Genomic DNA, 7500 nt, shown 5'->3' with positions numbered 1-7500 from the left:
AGAAATACGGATACCCATAAGATACAAAAATAAAAATAAAAAATACATAAATGAATAAAAAAAATAAAACGAGTAGAAAAAATATATATACATATATTAAAAAAGACGTACCAAATAGGCTTTATTGCAGTACCCATTCATCATCATCCGAACAAGGGAAGAACCATAATCCGAAATCGATTCTTTCCTCTCTCTTCTTCCTCCTTCACGCTTCCTCAGTTTCTCAGATATTTAAAACCTTACAAAACCGGTGAATATTTGAAGAAAAAAAGAGAAATACATAACAGGTCCCTTTTGGCTTGACTTTTACCCTCGGCGAAGATGTAAAGAAACGCGTATTTTCGTATTCAATGTTTTCTGTTGTTCTTTACTGTTGTTTTTTACTGATATTTACATTATTAAGAAAATATCAATAGGAAAACAATAGAAAACATGATGATAAATTAGAAAATCCGCGTTTTTTTTTTTTTTTTACGGCGAATAAACATTTTTGATTATATATTTACTTTAAACTATTGCTCTAAGATGAAGTTTTTTTTTAAATAAAGAAACAGGTTATAGATAAAGACGCAGAGAGGAAAGGAAATCTAAAAAAAAAAAAAAATGACAAGGAAATCGAAAAATAACGAAACAAGAGAGAATGGCGGGAGAGAAGATGAAAGAAGAGAAGAGACCGAGAGAAGGAGGGGAGAAGAGGGAGATAGATAGATAGATAGAAGGAAAAAGAGAGAGTGGGGTGGAGAAGGAAGAGGATGAGAAAGGGAGAAAGAAGGAGAGAGAGTGAGGCAGACAGAGAGATATTGAGAGAGACAGACAAACAGAAAGACGAACAAAGACAGAGACAAATCCGAACAAATAGAAGAGAGAAAAAAAAAGGATAAAATGACAAACAGACCAAACTAGAGACAGAGAATAAAAGAAGTGGGAGGGAAGAGCGGAAGGAGAAGGGGCAGGAAGGCGCCAGACAGAAGGACCTCCCAAAAGTTCTCCAAAAGGTCTTCAAAAGTTTTTCGGAAGTTCTTCAGAAGTTCTCCAAAAGTTCTCCAAAAAGTTCTTCAAAGGAAACCCAAAGTTGCGCAAGAGTCGACCGGCGTCATCCAGAGCCTGTTCGGATGACTCATCAACCGTGGCATGACGATGGGGAAAGGTGGGGGCGGTGGGTTGGGAGAGAGAAAGGTGGGTTGGAGGGGGGGAGAGAAAGGTGGGTTGGGGGAGAGAAAGGTGGGGTTGGGGGCGAGAAAGGGGGGATGTGGGTTAGGGGGGAGAGAGAGGTGGGTTAGGGGGGAGAAAGGTGGGCTGGGGAAAGGGGGGAATCAGGGGAGAAGGTGGGTTGGGGGGAGAAAGGTGGGCTGGGTGGGAGAACGGTGGGTTAGGGGGGAGGAGGTGGGTTGGGGGGAGAGAAAGGTGGGTTGGGGAAGGGAGGTGAGGAGGGTGGGCTTGTAGGAGGAAAGAGCTGGGGAGGAAGGTGGACAGAAGTTGGAAAAGAATGAGAAGAAAGTGGATAGGGGAGCGAAATGACCAGAGGGAAAGAGGTGGAAAAGTAGGTGGGAAGTAGGAGAGAGAGAGAGAGAGAGAGAGAGAGAGAGAGAGAGAGAGAGAGAGAGAGAGAGCGAGACTAAGAGAGAGAGAGAGTAGGAGAGCAAGAAAACGCACAAAGAGAGAGAAAGAGAGAACGAGATCTATAGAGAGAGAGAGACAAACAGACAGAGCAGATACAGAGAGAGAAGGAAAGAAAGAAAAAGAAAGAGAAGAGACGACAGAGGCATAATAACGGAGTGAAAGTTATTACCCACAATGAACGGGTCTGCCGGATCATCCAAAGCGTGAACATCTTTTCAAAACATTATACCGAAGGTGTGAATAAATACCCAGACAAAGGTTGGTCTTTCTGGTATCGGGGCGTTGTGAAAGCGGGTTCCTGGTATTGGGTATTTGGTATTCTGGAATATCGCAAGTGGATCGACTGAAAAAGTTGGTAAGTCGGGCTAAAAAAGTGTCATTATTATTAATTTTGAAATGAGAGAAACGGAGGCAGACAGCAAGAGGGAGAAAAGGTGATAGAGAGAGAGAGAGAGAGAGTGATATATATATATATATATATATATATATATATATATATATATATAGAGAGAGAGAGAGAGAGAGAGAGAGAGAGAGAGAGAGAGAGAGAGAGAGAGAGAGAGAGAGAGAGAGAGAGAGAGAGGGAGAGAGAGGGAGAGAGAAGAGAAGAGAGAAGAGAGAAGAGAGAAGAGAGAAGAGAGAAGAGAGAAGAAAGAAGAGAGAGAGAGAAGAAAAAGAGAGGGAGAGAGAAGAGAAAGAGAGAGAGAGAGAGAGACAGACAGACAGACAGACAGACAGAGACAGAGAGTGAGAGAAAGAGAGAGAGAGAAAGAGACAGAGAGAGAACCAGACAGAGCAGAGTAGAAAAGAGAGAGACAGACAGAGCCAGAAACAGAGGTATACAGAGCAAAGAGAAGCAAAAAAGAGAAAGAGAAAAAATAAGCGAATGACAAGGAGGAAAAAACTCAGAAACCACTAAAACCGAGAACTGAAGCGACAAAAAATATCATCCGTGAGATTTTTTCGCACAACTTCAAATAGGCCGTATAAAAGCGAATAAAAAACACGTCACGGACATTACCTGTACTAAAGTAATTCGCGTGTACTACCTGGTGCTAAATATAGCACCCGGAAGACTCCATTTTATATCATAAGGAAATATACCAAGAGAAAAAATACAATAGAATAATTACATGTTAAGTGAGATAAAAAGATAATTGTGGTGGAAATTCTATAAGGAAATATATGAGTTATTTGTCAACAAACAATTAGTAATTTATTATACGCAATAGATGGTAAATTGTGTAATTATACATTAATTCCATCTTGCTATGCAGTTATATATTTTACAATTGTATTGGCTTAATTGTTGATTTGAGAGAGAGAAAGAGAGAGAGAGAGAGAGAGAGAGAGAGAAAGAGAGAGAGGGAGGGAGAGAGAGAGAGAGAGAGAGAGAGAGAGAGAGAGAGAGAGAGAGAGAGAGAGAGAGAGAGAGAGAGAGAGAGAGAGAGAGAGAGAGAGAGAGAGAGGGAAGGAGGGAGGGAGGAAGAGAGAGAGAGAGAGAGAGAGAGAGAGAGAGAGAGAGAAAGAGAGACAGACAGACAGACAGAGATGGAGGGAGGGAGAGACAGAGAGAAGGAGAGAAGAGGGAGAAGGAAAAAGAAAGAGAGGGGGGGGGAGCGAGGGAGGGAACAACAATCAAAGAAAAAAATAATATATATAAAAACCAAAACGTCCTTTACTTGAAAACCAAAAAAATATAGACGCAAAAGTGGAAATAAAAGTTTATGACAGAGGAAGAAAGTGACGTGACGGCATCTTGCCCTGTCATGTCACGTGGATCTTTATGGAAACGTGACAGAGAGGGAGATGAGAGAAAGAAATATGAAGGCAAGGTGATAAGGACGAAGAGAAGATGGAAAAAAAACGGAAAATATTCGAAGAAGAATGAGAAAATGTTTGTCTTGAGCGGAGAAAAGCAGACGAGAGATTCCTTTTAAGATAGAATAAAAGCAAGATTCCGAATGCAAAGGAATTTGTATGAAAAGACTGAAAAAAAATAAAGGAAAGAAAAGAAAGTCCTTGGGAACAGCAAAGGGGAAGAGAGAAACAAAGGGATTAAGAAAAAAAATAACAAGGACACAATAAATACAAATAAAACGGAGCAATAAAATACTAAGACAATTATAAGGAAATGCACCAAGAGAGAGAGAGAGAGAGAGAGAGAGAGAGAGAGACAGACAGACAGACAGACAGACAGAGACAGAGACAGAGACAGAGAAAGAAAGAAAGAAAGAGAAAACATAATAAAAAATAAATAAAACTGAGTAAAAAAAAGAAAAACAATAATAACAAAACAACCGCATCACAACCGATCGAGAAAAAACGCCTCGTCACGGCCAAGTCGCCGCCATCATCAGTCTTTCTAATGAAACAGCTTTCGATGCGTGCTGCTTTTTTCTTTTTCCTGGATTTCTTCCTGGATTTTTCAAGCCTCATTGCCTCCGTGATGGCTTGTAAGACGAAAAGGTATCTCACGCAACGCCCGCAGAATTTGTGAATGTGAAATGGTTCGAGATTTTCGGTTTATCTTGTGCTTCATCTTCGAATGTCAGAAAAATGCAAAAGGGAAAGTTGTATTTCCTTTTTCCCCCAAATAACATAAAATAAAAACCTGTTCTATAAACTTGAGTATAATAAAAGTCTCTGTTGAAATAGCGTTTGCTCGAGAGAACGAATATAAGTAATCATAAGTTTTCGATCCAAATGGTCACTTTATGAAAAAGCTGAAGTATACGTGTATGTGTGGCTGTGCTTTGTAAGTATGTGTGTGTGGAGGAAAATTAATGTCTATAAACCTACCGAAAAAGTATGTTTGTGTGTTCGTAAACTACTGGAATGCCAATTCTGGTAACATTTTAATAACATCTTAATATAATAGATCTTTTGTATTGTGAAGATATTCACTCTCATTCATACCTTTCTACATTATTCAATATAAGTACGTTTCAACATTTTAATACCTTTTATGTAATTTTTTTTAAACCGCAAAAAAACTGGAGTAAATTCCCCAAAACTGAATTACCGGCGCAATAAGACCCAGTTCACATCTAACAGCTACTCCCGGATTCTCTATTCAACGCCTCGGATGCCAGCAGTCATTTACAGGCCAGAGAATCCCCATGAGGTAATCCCCTCTTTTTAAGGCATTTTTTTAAGGAGCCTCGTGAATTCTTTCCGAGTTCCGTTACCCAAGTGCTCCACCTTCTGAGGCTCCTCCCACAGTGGCTCTAGCTCCTCCTACTCTATTGATTAGAGACTGATTAGTAAGATTGATTAGCGTTCAGTTGGTTGGTTTGATCTCATCTTGTAAAGCTTTGTTTTTAAAATTAATTAGATTTTATCGTTCTCCGTAAGATATGATGTTTTTATTAGTGTTTTCTATCGACTAAATCACCAAAATTTTGTTCACATCCGTCAAAAGGTCCTCGTAAGCCCCGCCCCTCCTTAAACAAGAGTCCTGTGCCCACACTTCATGTCCCGGATGCCCCTCCTTCTTTCACACGCCCCGCCTTCCGTCTGCCTCCCTCTTCCCTCCTACCCCTTCTTCCTATCCTTGTCCCTCCTCCTTCCTATTCTTGTCCCTTCCCTCCTCGTCTCTTCTTTCTGCGTCCCTCTTCGCTCCTACTCCTTGTCCCTACCCTTATCCCTCCTCCTTCCTACTCCTGTCCCTTCCCTCCTCTCCCTCCTCCACTCTCCTTTCTACATCCCTCTTCCCTCCTACTCCTTCTTCCTACTCTAGTCCCTCTTCCCTCCTCCTCTCTCTCCTCCTCTCTCCCTCCTCCTCTCTCCTTCCCTCTCCCTCATCCAAGCATCCCCTCTCTCCCTCCTCCTCCCTCCTCCCTCCCTCCCTCCAGCCTCCACAAACAAGTCTTCGGATAGGCGTGGCCAAGGTAAACTAGGTGAGCCAGGTGACGGGGCTTGGGAAATAAGGTCAAACAAAGACAGCAAAAAAAAATGTTTTGTTCGGATTGTCCTTGCAGGTTGCCGTTTCGTCGACTTTCATCCTGTGTTTCGTGCATTGTCTTCTCCGAGGGCGTGAGTGGAAAAGGCGAATGCAATTAATGGATATCAAGTTTGCATCTTCTTTTTACGTAAATTTGTTCCGTGATCTGATAAGGAACCATCAGTGAGGTTTGGACAGGTTTTTATCAGCGAGTTATTCACAGGGATTGAAAATATAAAAAGGATCGTAAATATTAAATGATTTCATCAACATCCCTTAACATTCTAACAATTCCATTAACATCCTTTAATATTTTAACAATTTCATTAACATCCTTTAATATTTTAACAATTTCATTAACATCCTTTAATATTTTAACATTTTCATTATCCTCTTATATTTTAACACTTAAACCGGATAAGATTATCGAAGACTATTTATAGAAGGTTCTGATGCTTTTCTCCATATTTGGTAATGCCAAAACTCATATCACTGATACACCTGAACAACCGGATAATCTTATCTTTGGACCTTTGCTGAAAATCCCCGACAGGAGGGTGAGGCAAGGTTAAGGACAGATTAAGTCACGGTGGACGAGTGTGATTAGCGAATCCGTATCTCCATGGTAACACGCCATTGTTGATAGTGCAAGAAGCCGCGACATGTGTTCTTGACTTCGGATCAACTTGTGTTCGGGACATTCAGCAACCATCGTACCTCCACAGTAAGGGAAAAAAATGTAATGTTCAAAATCTAAGTACGTTCGTTAACCTAACAAAAAAAATTATAACGGAATACAGTTCTTTACGTTATTTGGTGAACACTATCACACTTCACGAGGCACAGGCGTTGTTTCCACACAGTCTCTGGTCACTCACTGACGCACTACCACTCGCCACCAGGAACATCCCACAACTAGCGAAGTCTCCCCGAGAACGCAGTTTCATGACTCGTTTTCTGTAATGTCACCGCATCAAGATATATTGCGCTCTCAGCTTATGAAACTCGCTTTTACTACTACCATGACGGCGTATATTTTTCCCTGTTTCTTTCCCATCTTGACGATTACGTTGCATTTTGACGTAGTTTCACCAATTACAAAACAGCAATCAATACGAAAGATTAATGGAGCCAACTGTTTTTAAAGGACCGGAGTCCCTCCAGCTGCTGTTGTCTGTCGCAGCTGCTAAAGTAATCTCAGGAACCTGGACAGAAACTCCGCGTTCTTATGGACAGGGCAATTACCTGCGACTACCTGGATGGCCTTGGGCGCTCTACGGATTCGATGAGACACGGAACACGTACTTAAAATTTCTTTTTTTATCGGGATGGAACCAATGGAATGATAGGAGAAAAAAAGAATGAAAAAAGCTAAGATACGGAGGACGTACAGGAGGAATTGTCTCATAGGAAACAAAGAGGAATTTTTAAAGAACTTGAAATGATGAAATAGAGTAGACAAATAGGGGGAATAAGATTATAAAAGGGTTTTGAAATCATTGTTTCAGACACAACATGCGAATCCTGGACAAGGTCACATGGAGGTCACACGAATACCCCGGCGGTCCTAAATTTACCCCTGCAGCCCTGTGCCCCAAACCCGCCCGATACCCGAGGCTGTCTTGGCGTCCTCGCTCCAGATCCGAGTCCCAAAGACTTCCACAGAATACTCTTTCAGTTTCGCTCATCGGATCCAGTTTCAGCGCGCAAAACCTTGGTGTCTTTTGATGCTCATTTCCGCATATTTCGTCAAAGCTAGATCGGAGAATTGAACACCAACACTGTGGCTTGAGGGCGTGTGTGTGGGTGTAGAAGGAGGGAGAGAGAGAGAGAGAGAGAGAGAGAGAGAGAGAGAGAGAGAGAGAGACGGAGAGAGAGAGAGAGAGAGAGAGAGAGAGAGAGAGAGGGAGGGAGGGAGGGAGAGAGAGAGAAGG

The 7500-nt window shown here is 41.6% G+C and overlaps 2 protein-coding genes across 4 annotated transcripts in view; both read right to left on the bottom strand.

Moving 5' to 3' along the window:
* LOC138859292 (peroxisomal sarcosine oxidase-like) overlaps nt 1–7500 on the bottom strand; it is a 345118-nt gene that overhangs the window by 223910 nt on the left and 113708 nt on the right. The window lies entirely within an intron of this gene.
* The window catches only part of LOC113809394 (uncharacterized), a 37089-nt gene that overhangs the window by 25606 nt on the left and 3983 nt on the right, over nt 1–7500 (bottom strand). Inside the window, exon 1 of one of the 3 annotated variants that reach the window (XM_070113240.1) lies at nt 6375–6473. The exons of 1 other annotated variant lie outside the window; for it this stretch is intronic. The gene's annotated coding sequence lies outside the window, so the exon portion shown is untranslated. Of the gene's footprint in view, nt 1–6374; nt 6474–7500 lie in introns of those variants that run through there. One more of the 3 variants, XM_070113241.1, reaches the window with a different exon arrangement.

This window comes from Penaeus vannamei, chromosome 34, assembly GCF_042767895.1.
Source record: "Penaeus vannamei isolate JL-2024 chromosome 34, ASM4276789v1, whole genome shotgun sequence".
NCBI classification, from domain to species: domain Eukaryota; kingdom Metazoa; phylum Arthropoda; class Malacostraca; order Decapoda; family Penaeidae; genus Penaeus; species Penaeus vannamei.
Note: the sequence above shows the minus strand (reverse complement) of the source record. Positions and strands in the feature narration are given on the sequence as shown.